The sequence below is a fragment of the Lonchura striata genome, chromosome 8 (genome assembly GCF_050655825.1).
Source record: "Lonchura striata isolate lonStrDom1 chromosome 8, ASM5065582v1, whole genome shotgun sequence".
NCBI classification, from domain to species: Eukaryota; Metazoa; Chordata; class Aves; order Passeriformes; family Estrildidae; genus Lonchura; species Lonchura striata.
This window is the reverse complement of record NC_140710.1, coordinates 13,300,233-13,315,616: the sequence shown is the minus strand read 5'-3', so window position 1 is coordinate 13,315,616 and position 15,384 is coordinate 13,300,233. Positions and strand designations below refer to the sequence as shown.

Sequence of the window (15,384 nt, the reverse complement as noted above, 5' to 3'; positions counted from 1 at the left end):
AAATTCTAGCTTCTTATTTAGATCAGTAGAATCAATGCTAGAAGTTTCTGCTAGGATATCTTGTGGGAGCAGAGAGTGTTAGAAGAGCATAACATTTTAGTCTCTCACAAAGAGTTGTTTAACTTCTAGACTAAATTCATGGCAATTTTGTAAATTCAGTTTTCTCACATTTCTTCTGTGAGCTTTTGTTTTGTATGCATTTTCCTTTTGGTTAGCTTCATTTTTAATTATAAAATGGAATAAAAAAGGTCAGAAGATAATATATTTTCTATAGAAAAAAATCTAATTACTAGGATCTTTGTAAAAAATTAATCAAAATGCATCAATGAATGGACCTCTTTATCTTATAAGGATAAGTTTTTCCCATCACAGCGTCTAACAAGTAACTCCCATTGACTTCAACATACCCTGCAGGGAAAGAATAGGATCCGTGGATTTTACATGACTATTTGCTATTCAGTGAAACCTGAGGGCCCTACTCTCCCGCTGCAGGATGCATGTAATACCCATTGAAATCAATGGGAATTACCCTTCTGTCCTGCAGCACAACCAGGCCTCACAGCTACACGTCGTGAACTATGAACACTGGCAGGTGGACAAAGTGAGGGACAGATTTGAAGAATGGTGCTTACTAAAAGTTCTAAGTTATACTTTGAGATTCTTCCTTTTTCTTGTAGCTGTAAGGCATGAGAATATGGGTCTTTTCTTCAAAACATGAAGTTTTCTTAAAAAAAAAAATGAATGGAATTTTAAAAAAAAGTGTAGAAATTAAAGCTAATGGGTGATCTATTAAGCTTTTACTGTTCAGTGCTTCCTTTTTGCAGGAAGAACCAGCCAGTAGCTTTTTTGCCCAGTGTCTCTCTATTCTTGAATGCTTAATAATATAGCTAAGAAAAAAAAAAAAAAGATGGAAAAAATCTTAAGAGGAAGGAACAGTAGAGATTCAATAGACATCTAAACCATGTTCACTCTGTTATGAGTATTCTGTTGCTACTGGGGGGTAAGGAGGAGACGTGTTTACATTTGAATTCAGGTACAAGTATACAGACAGCAAATTTTTGTCATTATGTTGCATCTACCAATTCTGTTTGTTGTTAGGTAGTGTACATGTCCGTACTAAATACCATGTCCTTAATAAATGTCATTGAATGCTTACAACTTTTTTTTTTTTTTTAATGGAAGCCAATCCTAAACTAAGAGGAACAACACAAAGTTGGAAGTGAGTAAATTTAGACTACATTCCAGCTGTATCACTGTCCTTTGTCACATAGCCTACCCTGGGTTTAACCATAAATTCCTCAGTCATTCTGATGGCTAAGGAGTGCATTCATATATAATCATTCACAGGAATTGTTCTGCAGGTCTAGACAAAAATCTGTTCACCCCTGTAAATAACCAGTGCTTATACTGGCCTCATATTTCCTGTTCGTCTCCCTGGAAATAAGAAGACAGCATTTCCTTGACTGGTTTACTCCATGAATACACTCCTCAGCCAGGTTAGTGATGAACACAGTAAAAATCTGAAATGAAAAGAGCTGCTAGATTCCTGTTTGAGAAGATTTCGTTGATGTGAACAATTTCCTCTCAGTCTGAGAGTGACAACAGGAACATAATAAAAGCATGAGAGGTGTATGGATGCATTAACCGTGTAATGTGTTTTTGATTGGACTTTATGAGAATAATGTGAGTTTCTTACAGCCAGCTCCAAATGTAGGTTGTTCATAAAGAAACTAGTGCTAACCTGACAGACTCGAGGGGGTCTAGTGAAAAAAGAGGTCTGCTTACCCCAGAGGTCAAAAGGGACCAAGGTTATTCCAGCCTGCTCTATGAACACATTTCATTTTTATTCTCACCAAGTTCCCAGATATATGATGTCTCTCACATTCCTGTGGGAGATCCTATGTTTCTGACTGTTCTAATCTTTTAGGAAACATACCAGGCAGCTCCCACTGCACAGATGGCATGCAGTGTCTGACTGAACCAGCAGATTTGGTGCTGTCTCAGTGCCTTTTATTGGCAAGAACTGATTGAGTAGCCCTGATTGATACTCTTAGTAGTAGCTGGACAATCTGCCTTGCTATGTTTAATCCACAGACCATGTGGCTTTTGGAAGACACTTTTTTTAACAGCTTTTTAACAATTTAAAAGGGCAGCTTTTTTGAGAAATTATCTTTCCTGATTTTAACATGTTGCTGTCTCTACATATTCTTTGTCTATCACTGGATTTTCTAAAAAAAACCCTTCCCATTAACTCAGTTTGGTTTATTTTCAGTTACTTTCAAGTTTCAGAATATAAAAAGTGCAAAATCCTGGGAAAAATCTTAGTGAAAAAGTGTCACAGTGAAAAAATACAGTCATGAAAAGATATAGGACACACATATCACCTCCTTATCATTGACAAACCACATTGCTGAAAAACCTAACGAGATAGAAGCTTTAAACAACACATTAAGGCAAATTAAACAGACTGAAGGATTCTCAGAGTGTGGCTCTGGCCTACATTTGCAGATATTCTGGATTCAAACCTAGCCAAGACTCAACTGTCTAGCTTACAAATAGAGCCCTTAATTTTTACATAAAAAATTAAAGATTAAAATTACCTTTCTTTGATCACTTCTTTTTGAAAGAATTGACCTACAACACACATTTTTGAACTTGTCAAATCTAATAACTGCTTTTGATTCACCAGAAACTCAATGCCATTTGCCCACTGCACAGTATGTGATGCTGTGAACATACATTTTTTTTTCCACAGCTAGAAAATTATGATTATTTACTGCTTCTTCCTTAAGGAGGATACTTAGGTGAAGGGGAAGGGACAAAAGAGAGCTGTTTTTCACATCTAACCCTTGTTATTTCCATTTACCATGTTTCCCCTATTCTCACCAGGTAATTTCCAGTTATTCACAAGTTTCCCTTTAGCCTTAATAAGGAACTCTTCAAGTCAGGTTAGCGCAGAAGATTAAGACTGTATTAAGATGAAGTCTGAAATGTTCTGCTAGCAATTAGCAGTCTAGTATTTCTGTAAGCCTTGAATTTTTGATGCGATCAATGACACCAAGTGGAGCCATCTTCTGTGGAGTGGTTATTAAAGATATAAAAATCAATACAAAGATGATACTTGGAAATCCATATCACAAGATAATGAATCGCCATGAGAGCCAGATAAGAAGAAATGTCAGCAAACCAAACAGAAGGTTTGTGCATAACAAATTATTTGATGCCAGTAGAGTTTAAGCTAAATTTTGCATGAGACAGAAGTCTTCAGGCAACACTTATGATACATTTGCATGGCAAGGTTTTAATGAGATGAAGACACAAGACCAACCATGCACAGGGCTTTTTGTGCACTAAAGAGGCACAGAGGGAGAGAGATATGATTGAGACATATGGGATTAAGACAATAATGCTATAATTTGACTTTAATGACAAAACAACATCAAAAACTTTCTCTGTCAGTAATCCTTATTCAATTTCTTTTAAATGAAACATTATTTGCCTGCACCTTAAATGCTGATTGTTATTGGAGTTGTGTATTGGAGCTTCACAGGATACTCAAATTTAATTTGAACTAGGGATTGATTTGGTTGGCTTCAAAGCCAGGTTTTCCTTTCCAAAATTGAACTAGTGCATGACTTTGCAAGTTCATTTGGGTTTACTGCCTGACACAATTGTATAAGACTTTACAGCATTTAGGGCACGTTTTGCCCTGCTGATCTCCTCTTCACTCACATGTTCAGACCCACACAGATCTATTAAAACAAACAGCCCTGCTGCCCCTCCTGCATTTCCCTGGGAAATACATTCCTCACTAAAAGCTAAAGATTCAAGAGACTCACACAGTTCAAAATAGTATTATATGAAAAACATCATCACTTTAAACTTATATCAAATAGAAGGTTTTGAGAGCATTTTGCTATCATTAGTTTTCCTAGAACTTTTCCAAAATATGAGAACAGCATGTTCTTATTTTATAGATTACTCATTTTACTGAGGTATGTAAAAAAGAAAATGAACTAACCTTAAGATCTGACAAGGTCTTAGGTAATTTGATCTTCTTTAGTTGTGGGACATTTGCCTGCTAATTGCCTATCCTGTCTATTTAAACTGTGAGTTCTTTGTGATACAGTTGCATTACTATGACTGAGTCTAAATCAGGGTATCTGAATACTAATGGAATTCAAATGACTGATATTAATAAAAATCAGATAATAGTATCCCATAGGAAGTCTAGAAGATCCAGAATGACAACAGGTCCTCTAAAGCATCTTAATCTGCTGTAGCTACAAAGCCAATCATACCCTAAAATTTATACAGCTTTACTCCAGTTTGTTGGGGTTTTTTTGGTACAAACCACATATATTCCTTTTTTAGACTCCATATTCCATTTTAATCAGTATTTGTGCTTATTCAGTAGGATTAGGGCACTTTGAACACACCTACTGCAGTACAACAAATCCTCTGTTTCCTTGTTTTTCCTAAGCACACATAGCTTTCACATTTGCAGGCAGTAAGTAACAAGTGCTTGCAGATAATCATAATCTCAGCACACAATCACAGCTTATTGTGCTTTTAACAGGACACTATATGCAAGCCTGTTATTCTTTGTTAATCAGTAACTGTCTGTTGTTTGACAGCCACTAGATTTTTATTTAACTTTTTAGTGTGCAATTTCTCACCTTCTCTATTTCAAAACCTCTATTTCAAATAAAAAGACTAAAAGGCAACAGCAGTTCAGATCCTCACCAGGGTAATACGCATACCTCCAAAGGTTGCATCAATTGAGGATCAGCTCTTTGTCCTGCAAGCAAGAATAACACTGAAACATTACAGCAGCTCTACTGCTGCCTGCTAGAGGCAGCTGGCAAGTTAGTGAATCAGCCATCCAGTTGTATAGCAAAGCTACTTCAAACCTAAATAGACAAATAAAGAGCAGCCATGACATTCTTCGTGCAGTTTTCACCAGCTATTGCAGTTTTGACTTAATTTGTTTCCCTGCTTCTTTGCATCTTGAGTCTTTGAAGGCAAATGAACAAGTCGGTGTCATAAAACAAGGAGAACTAGAGCAGCCTTCAGTAATAACAAAAACTAACGGAAAAAGGAGATCTTTTGCAGGCAACATTTCACATGGCTCAAAACGTCTTTGCCGCAGTTTAAATTCTGCAGCCTTGCGATTGTTCTGACACCTCTTTATTGTTCCTTTTAAGTGCAAATGCCTAGGTAGCATCACTATAAATGAAACAGTAGTGTTCACAGATTGCATTCAACGGCTGTTAGAGCTTCGTCTCCTTCATCTGCACAATTTGCATCTATTACAGGCTCAGGAATATAGCTTTTGCTGCTTCTCAGTGGCCTCAGGAGGGGGCAGAAGAACCCCCCCCCCAGCTAAAGAACGGCAGAGGCTGATTTTTAAAGCCCTTCCTAGAGGCAGCCCCTCTATGGTGCTTGCTGAAGGGTGGGAGGAGGGGAAGAGGCTGGTTCTGTGAAGGCTTTGAAGGACACCACTATGATGTGCTATGCAAGTTCTCTGAATGATCCTGCCTTGTGATTCACACCACAAAATTTAAGATGTTTAAGAAGAATGGTAAATGAAGATGCAGAGCCCTAGTCCATGCATAGGCATTCAGGGCCTCCTGAACCAGGTACTCCTTTACCAGTATGGCTGCAGCTAAAACCCTGTCTAGAAGCTCATGTGTTTTCATCCAAAGCAAGATGCAATGCAGGAGGTGCTGCGTGTTTCAGGTTGCTCAAATCAGGAGAGGACAACCACTCTTAATAAATCAAACATACAAAGTGCAGAAGCTGCCTATTTTTTATTTCTGAGAAAATAATAGTTGGATGGTTTGACTGCTCTTCTTGGATACATAAAGAAAGCTTTGCAGATGAGGTTCAGAGACTTTGTCTCTTTCAGGGAAATGTTTGGGATAATTGACAGGAGTGGCACATTCCAGAAATGAAAACACTAAAAATGTGAGTTGTTCAGGAAAGAAACTTATGCTATTTATGTTTAGTACTGAGCACACCTAATTTAGGACCTTTAGGTGTGGTATCAATTATAACCAGGCTAGAGGTGATAGCATACTCAATCTGGTTTTATTACTATTATTATAACTGTGTAATTATTATCTCACAAGTCCAGCATTTCAACAGAGTCACACTGCAGCATGCGATGCCATTGATATTCAGGGAGTACACACAATTATTTGTCCTTTCCGTCATGAGACTCCACTACTGCAATATTCACATCAAACGAAAGCAAAAATACGACTTCTATTATTATTGTTATTTTTCTTTGTTGTGTCTCTCAGGAATCAGAAGATAAGCCAAAGCCAGGAGATGGGAATTCATTTTACTAGGCCACCCTGCTGATCAACTAAAACAAAAAGTTACCATATGCTTTATCTCTTTGACAATGTAACGGTATTATATTATTTTATCTTGTTTTACTAGCAAGGCATAATTGTATACACCCTCACCATGGAGCACACAAAGAACTGAGACTGGAAATTTGAAAAAAGGAGATAGGTGTATGGAAATACATTTTCTTCAACTCTGATCAATAGAATGAAAATCTGAAGAATCACTGACACAATATATCTCATATTCTTGTTCTTTTTTGAGATAGAGAACATATTCACTTACAGAATTGAACTATTACAAACACAGCTGGAGTCTGCATTATCTGTCCTTTGGATCCCAATCATCGGCTTAAAATCTTTGTCTTTGTCATAGTTTTTCATGTAAAAGAAAAGAATTAGGTAAAATCTCTTCAATGACTATAAGAATTCATAAGCAAATACTCTATTTGCACGTCCAGCTTCTGTAGAATACAAAGTAAACCTCTCTCCAAACACATAATAGATACATTTTCCTGAAGACAGATACTTGTTTCATATAATGTTTTGTTCAATAGTTAAAAAGATGACATTTTGTCAAATAACCTACAACAAAATCAGTTCTAGGGAAAACCCTAAGCACTGACTATCCACATTTCTGTTTTAAAATTATATTTTTCTATTACTGCCTTAAACACCTTGCAGTATGACTTCAGTGTCCCACTATAGTATGCCATTAAGTGTGGTGCTATTATTCTCCTATAAATTCAAACCAGAGACACAGGAGAGCAAATCACAATGCCTCAACCTTCTACACCAGCCAGTGGCTATACAGAATACAGATTTTTATCCATTCTAAACATTCTAGCAATTCATTTCCGTTCATCTATCTAGCACAAAATTAATTTATATAACATGGATCCTCCAAATAAACTTATACAAAGGCAGGTTTCCTTCTAGCAAGAGAACAAAAAAGTATTTAAGATGAAGTTACAGCATGATGGTGTTTGTATTCCAAGGAAAGCAAGCAGTATTGCAACTTATATGAAACTACAAAGCTCAGAAATTCTGCAAGACCTACAAGTGCCATTAATCTAGTCGCCCCTGCCCCATGACTTAGAGACTGTCCATCATTACTGGAAAAGAGAAGCTGGGTACAGATATCACAGATAAATGATGTAAAACAAACGCAGTACATGTTTATTCAAATAGATTAATTTCATTGTTTTGTATTCCTTTGCGTTTCCAACTAAAACTGGATTTGAAACAAGGTAATTAAATTAGACCACTGGTAGAACTCCAGGAGAAATTAGCTCAACCAGACAGAAAAATCCCAATAGAATCATTGATAACTGGGTGCACCCCTCTAGACCTTGCCTTCCAGAGAGGCAGATACAGAATAAACAGGTGCAAGCAGGAAGATAACCACTTGGCAAAACCTGGATGCAAGAGCACAGTATCCAGGTAAGTAAAATCATCCAAGTAGGAGGGGGAGCACTGAAAATGGTTCATCAGGAATGATGAGGAGGTTTTTTAGCCCCATATGGCACCCTTTTCAGCCCCTTAACACCAAATGCTATCGGCCTCCCTCTCAAAAGCAGCATTTTTAAAAAACTTGTCATCCTGACTGCACAGGCAGTGCCAGGAGTCACCCCACTCACTTCTTCATGCTTCCCACCACCTGGTGCTGGCAAAGATCCCTTTGGCTAGCAAGGCACTGGGACTTTGTTCTTTCTTGTGGCTCTATTGTAAAGGGTACAATGTGGATCCTTGTTTCCTTAGGTATAATTAAGTGCTTAAGTGGCAGCATGTCATGCTGCAATTTTGTGATCTGAGCCTGGGTCCTGAGCTAGTCTGAAAGCTCTGAGGGCAGACAGGCAGCACTGCATTGAATAACTGGTGAAAATTGCCAAAGATAACATTAATTTAGGGGATAAATGCACATGAAAAATTTAGGTGGGTCTACCTTCAACTCAACTTCATCAGCAATGCTTTAAGGAAAGGATGAAAGGAAACAGCAAGAAGGAAGCTATCAAATTATGTTTGTCACAGTAGCATCTCAATCACTTATAATCTCTTACCCAAGATTAGGTTTCATTCTGCCCAGCTTCAGGTAAGGTGGTGTCACTGGAGTACTGTCACCTGAAAAAAAAGCACAAAATATTTGTGGATTTAAGATACAAGCATCACAAGCATTTAAAAAGTAAATCGTGATACATTTAATCACACCCCTCACCAGAAATGAATCCATATTTATCTAGCAAAAAAGCAGAGGACAGAATGAATCCAGAAGTTCAGTTTGGTGGCTGACAGCAGGTGAAAAACTTATTAATCTTATGTAGCAGTGGAAGGGCAGTAACAAAAAAAACATACCAAAAATCCCAACCAAAACCCAAACCAATTAATTTCTAATTTTCAATAATTTGAAGACAGCATTTTTGCTAACTGCCTGTATTGATTATTAAAATAAAGGAAGGCTTCCACCACCTTTAAAACAAAATTTCTTTTTCATCCAGAGAGAAAGCAGTTGCCTTTGGAGACTGAACAAAGACAGGTCTGAATTCTTCCCCTACACTCTATTCTTCCCCAAGCATGGATCCAGAGAGAAAGACAAAGGGGTTATTTTGATTTGCACACCACTGCTTCCTTTCATGCTTTTTTTTCCTTGAAGTGGCATGTGCTCCTTTAAAAGGAGCAGACTCCCAGCTTGCCATGGGACCCCATTGTTTTCTATCTGTGATTGAAATAAATCTCCTGAAATATGTTTGGTTTCTCTTAAATTTCAAAGTGATGGCCAGTACTCAGCTGCAAATGGTTTCAAACTGATCTTAGCCACTGCAGATTAAAACTCCCTCATCACTTGCTGTGAAACAAAACACAGTTAAAACCCTCTCATCATCATCTGGAAAATTCTGGTCAAGCTTTACTTTCAGCTATCCTCATTCAAATCTGGAGACATTCTTTGGAAATCAACACAGAGAATGTTAGACTTCAGGTAATGCATGCAAGTTCCCACCAGATTTAGGAAAGTTGCTTCAGGATTTGACATTATGGCTAAGCATATATTTCCACAACTGAACTAAGCGTAAAGTGTCCCCATCCCAATATAATCTTTGCATCCACCTCCCTCTCTTACTTCTTCCTCTACTCACTCCTGATATTCAATAAAAGCTCCAGACTTATTCTTTGCCAAATTAAGCAGACAAGTGTTTCACTGCTTTTTTCCTTTTTTAACTTGTTTATCTTATCACTTGCTCTCTCTGAAATAAGTGATTTGCATGTGTCCTGAAGCCAAGAAATATCTTCTAGTCTTTCATACATTTCTGATCTGACCAAAAATATTTTATTGGGAGAAATGATTATGTAATGGTTACAGGCGAGGACAGAGTTACAAATAACTGAGTATTCAAGGAATTCTCTAGCCTGAATTAGCTGTAGAAATTTGGTTTTAAGCTGATATAGAAGACATTTAATATTAACAATGAAACAAAATTAACAACAGCTTTTCAACAAAACACCAAACCCAAAAATAAAAGCTTATTTTGAAATTGATACCCAGAGTAGTAAAGGAGGAACTAAATCAAGATCACAAGAAAGCAGAGGAGCTCTATTCTTATATCAGTTTTGATCACTGTGCAGCCTTAAGTAAGAAACTTTTTTACTACCTAATGAATCACATTCAGATATTGATATCGTCTTTAAAGAACTTTGATATCCTCAATCCTAAGTTTTATTACTATGGCATGCCTGGGTCTATGGCACAGTTTTCACAAGAAAAAGCTGGTAGTTTCAAGCAAAGAAGTAGCATATGTTCTGTTTAAAAATGTCATTTATTTAACAATTTTGCAACAGGCCATATGAGGCAAGCCATTTTTAAATGCATTGATTGGTACTGCACAGAAAAAGAGGAGTTAAAAAGTAGCTGAGATTCATCAGAAGTTGCAGTATGCCATAAGGTGGTGAATGCTGCCCTCTGGCTCAGGTTGGCAATGGTCACTCATTTAGAAGTGTTCTGTTTTCAAAGTGTGGGGGAGAAAAGAGAGGTTGAGGTTCAACAGCTTTTCTTAATATTTTGGTCTGCAATAGTTGTATTAAAAGGCAACATGCTTAAAAAATACAATGTTAGAAAGAAATTTCCTCAAGGGTTAAAGCTTGTATTTATTTTAAAATTATGTTTTTCAAGTATCTCCAACACAGAAAAAGAGCTACTTTCTTTTATAATCTATCTTGAATGGGCCATATAAAAGAGTCATGTCAGCACTAAACTTACAGGCCCATGGAGGACAGTTTCTTTTACACATATTTTTTTAATAATTCAAAAATAGATATAATTTATTTCAATGTGTTATTTTAAAGTTTTAGGCAAGATTTATAACAAAGGAAGAGCACAGTACTCTTTATCTGTTCATACAGTGAAGGAAAGCTTAACCCATTTCACTAAGATAGTGTGATTGAGATGTGCATGTCTGCAGCTTAACCATAGCAGCTTTAGAATTTGCTAAAGATTATGCTTGCATTTTTATCCTGTAGACACACCATTGCTTTTTAAAAAATGATGTGTGAACAGATGTTTAAGAAATAGAAGACAATGATTTTATTGTGCTCCTTCTAGAAAATGGGGACCATTTTCCCTTTAAAAGTTACACATTCCCTTCTACTACCCTACAAGTTTAGTTAGTTGGAAATAAGGGGAACTATCCCTCACTTATCAAAGTGGGAAACAATTCCTATTACAAAAGGTAGATGTAAGATACTGCTCCATTGCCATACTACGTGTGCTCACCCCACAAGAGGCTCAGAGCCAGCCTGTCTTGCTGGTTGCTCTCTTGCCTGGCAGGTTGATCCTCAGCAAAGGAACATTAGACCTGATGTCCTTTCGAGTGCAAGGCTCAGTTTTATTTTCCTGCTTCCTCCCACCTAAAATTCGGTGCTTGAGGAAGTGTTTGAGGAAGCATGGAACAAAATAAAGGGTTACATGCAGGTCTCCTTCAAAGTGGTATTCTATGATTCTATGCAACTCAGCTGCATTGATGCCTTAAGTTTTAGCTTTCATATTTTCCATATTTTGTACTGCATTAGTATATAACTCTGAACTTCATATAAAGTGTTAGCAAGTTCTCCTCACAGTCCGGTTGGACAAAACAATCCTTTTTCAGCCCAAGAACCAAGGACAATGTTGCTCATATCAAAAAAGTATCAACAACAGGGAATTGAGGAGAGCAATGTGGGAGGATGGGACTTCATAACCTGAAGCTGTAATTGGACAATTAACCCCAAGATGTAAATGGAGCAGAACTTGTAAAAGTGTGAAAACCTGTGACCCATTGTCTATCCTGGGTGTAGCCTCGGCCAGGCTCTTGTACTGCCCGAGGTGTATCCTTTGAAAGCCTTTTAATAAATACCTACTTTATTCTTTTAACACTGTCTAGCCTCTGTTCTAGGCAGCCTCTGAAGGCATCACCACAACTAAGTCCTACAGCTTTCTACAATATGAGCTAGAAGAGAGACTGGATGCCTTTCTCTCAGGATGATAAAATGCACTATTCTGAATATGAGACAGTATTTCTCTTGGGAATATTTAATTTGGGATAAGAAAAAGTACTCTTTTATATCTAACGAGAAAATTTTGTTTTGTCTTGAGGGAGAAATTTCAAGATAGCTTTGGGAACAACCATCTCAGAATAAAATTGCAAACAGAAAGAAATTGATAGAGCTTTTTGTACACTGATAATACACATTGGCATAAAGGTAATTAAAAAACCCCAAACCAAACAACTTTAGCATATTAAAAGAAAAAGGAAACCCTAAGCGAACTTTCAAAGGAAGGATTTTTAGAAGTTATGAATGCAATACATAGATTCCACAGACCCAGGGGAATCAGGTAAGGAGAGCAAAATACACTGGGAAACCTCATAATGTGCTCTCATCTGCACTTAACAGTGAAATTTACACTCACAGAATGAGTTTTAAGATTTTTTTTTTCCTATAAAAATGAATAAAAACAATGCAACTTGCAAATCTTCTGGCTCAGGTTTTTATTTCTGAGAAAGGCGAATGTTACACGCATTCCATATCCCTGTAAATAAGGAGATCTAGAAAAGCTTTTAACATGGAAGATACCTCCTTTGCTTATTTATTCAGCAGGGAATATGAAGAATCAAGTGGAAATTACTGAAAGTAAATCTGAGTCTTTCAGCAATAGAATTAGCTATGTAGGAAAATTGGTTTCCACATCTTTAGCCACTGCCATAGCTTCCTGTTTTGAGAAAGGTCACATAATTTCAATGATGGAGAGATAGAAGATAATTTTTTTCAGGTTTTGAAACTTGTTACCCTGCTTTGAGCACATAAAAAGACTTTCAAAGTTCTGCAAAAACAAAATAGCATTAAAGCAGTTGTTTTGATACTCCTTGTAGCCTGCTGGGTATGCTCTATTCTGAGGAGTTTTCTCACTGAATTTGGCAGAAGATGAGGCTGAGCCTAGGTGATAAATTTCCCAGGCCAGGGCCAAAGCCCACAGAACATAACAGTCTCTAGAGCTTGATGACAATGTTGTGGATTTTATGAAGGCATGTTTGGCCTATATTGCATGTGACAGAGAATTCACTAGTTCAAGCTTTTCCTCAGTGATGTAGCCAAGAATTCAAGTGGTTGGTATTGGCATGGCAGGAGCGCTGGTATTTTGGAGGTGTTGTGACCTTGAAAAGATCTCTGTGCACATAGTGTGTGTGCTTAAAGGTGTCCTAGGGAAATAAAAGGGGCTTTGGGAACTATGTTCTTGTTTCTTCTCTGCAATAGCATCTATTCTCTTATTTACATCTCCTCAAATTCTGAGAAAAAATATCAGTGGGAAAGAGAGGAAAGAGGGGATGGAGACAGGGAACTTGACAGGGAGCTTGTGACAACACAAGGTCGACAGAGTTCAGTGTCCTAATATCTGAAGCTAAATGTGAAAGTGCTGCTGAGCATATAGAGATCACATCTTGTGTTAGGTCGGGTTGAGGTGGATAGCAGAGCCCTCGCAGTGTGTGCTTTGCACTGGTAGCTATAAAATTGTCAATAACACACCAGTGCTCTGGCCACTGCTGAGCATTGCTGGCACAGCACCAGGATTGTCTCTCCAACGTTCCCACCTCATCAGCAGGCTGGACAGAATCTTGGGAGGGGACACAGCTAGGACAACTGGCCTAAGCTGATCAAAGGTATATTCCATACCATATGACATTGGTCATATATATATATATATATATATATGCTCAGATAGAAAAACTAAGAAAAGGAGGAGGAAGTAGGGTCATTTATTATTTCCATTTGCCTTCCAAAGCAACCACTGCCTACACTGAAGCTCTGCTTTCTGAGAATGTCTGGACATCACTTGTTGGTGGGAAATAAGGAATGAAATCTTTGGGATTTTTCATTGCCCATGCATGTGTTTGCTTTAGTAAACTGCCTTATCTCAAACTATGAGCTGTTTTCTATCTTATTTTCTCTCCCCAGTCCACTTAAGTAGGAGGAGTGATAGAGTGGCTCAGTGGGCATCTTACCAAGATCAACCCACTACACATCTGAAGCCAGCACTGCACAATTTTCTTCTCTGATAGTACAGACAAAATTCAGTCTTTGGGGAGCTTCCACATCTGTATAAAGATATTCTTGTTCTTCCTGCAAGCACAGTCACTGAGCTTGACAATGGAAGCAAAAGAAGATATGAAAGACCCTCTGCAAAGCATGTGTTTCTGTTTCTCATCCTGCTCCCACCAGCCTTGGTGTTTCCCAGGCCTTTCTCCTCTATGGAGATCCCAGATGTATGAGTAAACAATGGGATTACTGTATTTACACAGACATTTCCAGAGCTGAAATATAAAAAAATTAAGGAAAACTTTTTTACACTTCCCACACATTTATACTCCAGCTAGAGATTCTCTGATTGATTTCTAAGTCTACCCATATTTTTTTAAACAGTGCATTTCAAGAAAATCCTTATTTGTATTAATTTACTTGATGAAGTAGGTCAAAGGAATAACTAATTCTTAAGGAAGGTGACGGTAAGTAAGTCACACTGTCTTGCGAGTTGGTGCCTTTTCTCACTGATGTCACATTCCAGATACATGAGTGCACAAAATAGCACACAGCTGAGATTTTCAAAAGGATCTGAGTGGCAAGAAACTCAGCTTCTTCCAACCAATTAATCAGAAGACATTCCAATATATTTTTCCATTTACTTGAATAAGAAGTTATGTTACACAGCCTAAAAACCAAACTTCGAGCTTTCCTGATGAAAGTGGGAGGACTTGTGCTGTTAACAGTTGACACAGAAGGTACAAACTGAAAAATATATGCTAAGTAAAAATCTCTTCTTTCTTGGAGAGTTTGGAAACTGCAGATCTCACTCATCACCTGTGAATCTCTTCAAAAAGGCTCCAGCAGCTCCTTTGCTCAGAGAGACAAGACCTAAGTGACTTAGCTTCTAATATCACACATTTACATCAGAGTAGAACAAGCCACCACTAAAATTACTGGCAAATGTAAGACATTTCATTGCAAGGAAGCAGTCAGGATGCTCACGAGCTGTATGGAGGCAACTGTTTCACCTCCAGCTTTCAAAATGAACACTTCTTTCATTCATTTTAAGTATCTTCCTACTTTCTGAGTGATTTTTGCCATAGGAATTTGAACACACCCTCAAATTTAAAAAATTTGAATAGTAAATCAGACTGGAAAAGATAAGAATAATATCTCTGATATTAAGAATAATACCTCTGATATTAAGTATCACAAAAAGTTACAATTAATATGAAGTTTAATATGCAAGTCAGCTTCCACTCAAAAAATCCAAAAAACAGATATAAAAAGAGAGCTCTGAAACAGCTGGGTAGCTTGAATCTGATATAAACTTTATCTTTCAGAAAGATGTGCTGCACATCTTATAGCTAAAGACACAGCTTTAATTTTCAAGCCATGGAGAAGAGAGAATACATAGGGAGAATGCCTCATTACTGTTCAAGGGAAACTGAGAACACTTGCTTAGACTCACAATAGGGGTATAAAG

The 15,384-nt window shown here is 37.5% G+C and overlaps 1 protein-coding gene across 3 annotated transcripts in view; it reads right to left on the bottom strand.

The window, feature by feature from the left end:
* The window catches only part of ADGRL2 (adhesion G protein-coupled receptor L2), a 386,134-nt gene that overhangs the window by 303,018 nt on the left and 67,732 nt on the right, over positions 1 to 15,384 (bottom strand). For 2 of the 3 annotated variants that reach the window (XM_085586380.1, XM_085586370.1), the window contains exon 2: positions 8,417 to 8,477. The gene's annotated coding sequence lies outside the window, so the exon portion shown is untranslated. Of the gene's footprint in view, positions 1 to 8,301; positions 8,478 to 15,384 lie in introns of all 3 variants that reach the window. The other variant, XM_085586371.1, reaches the window with a different exon arrangement.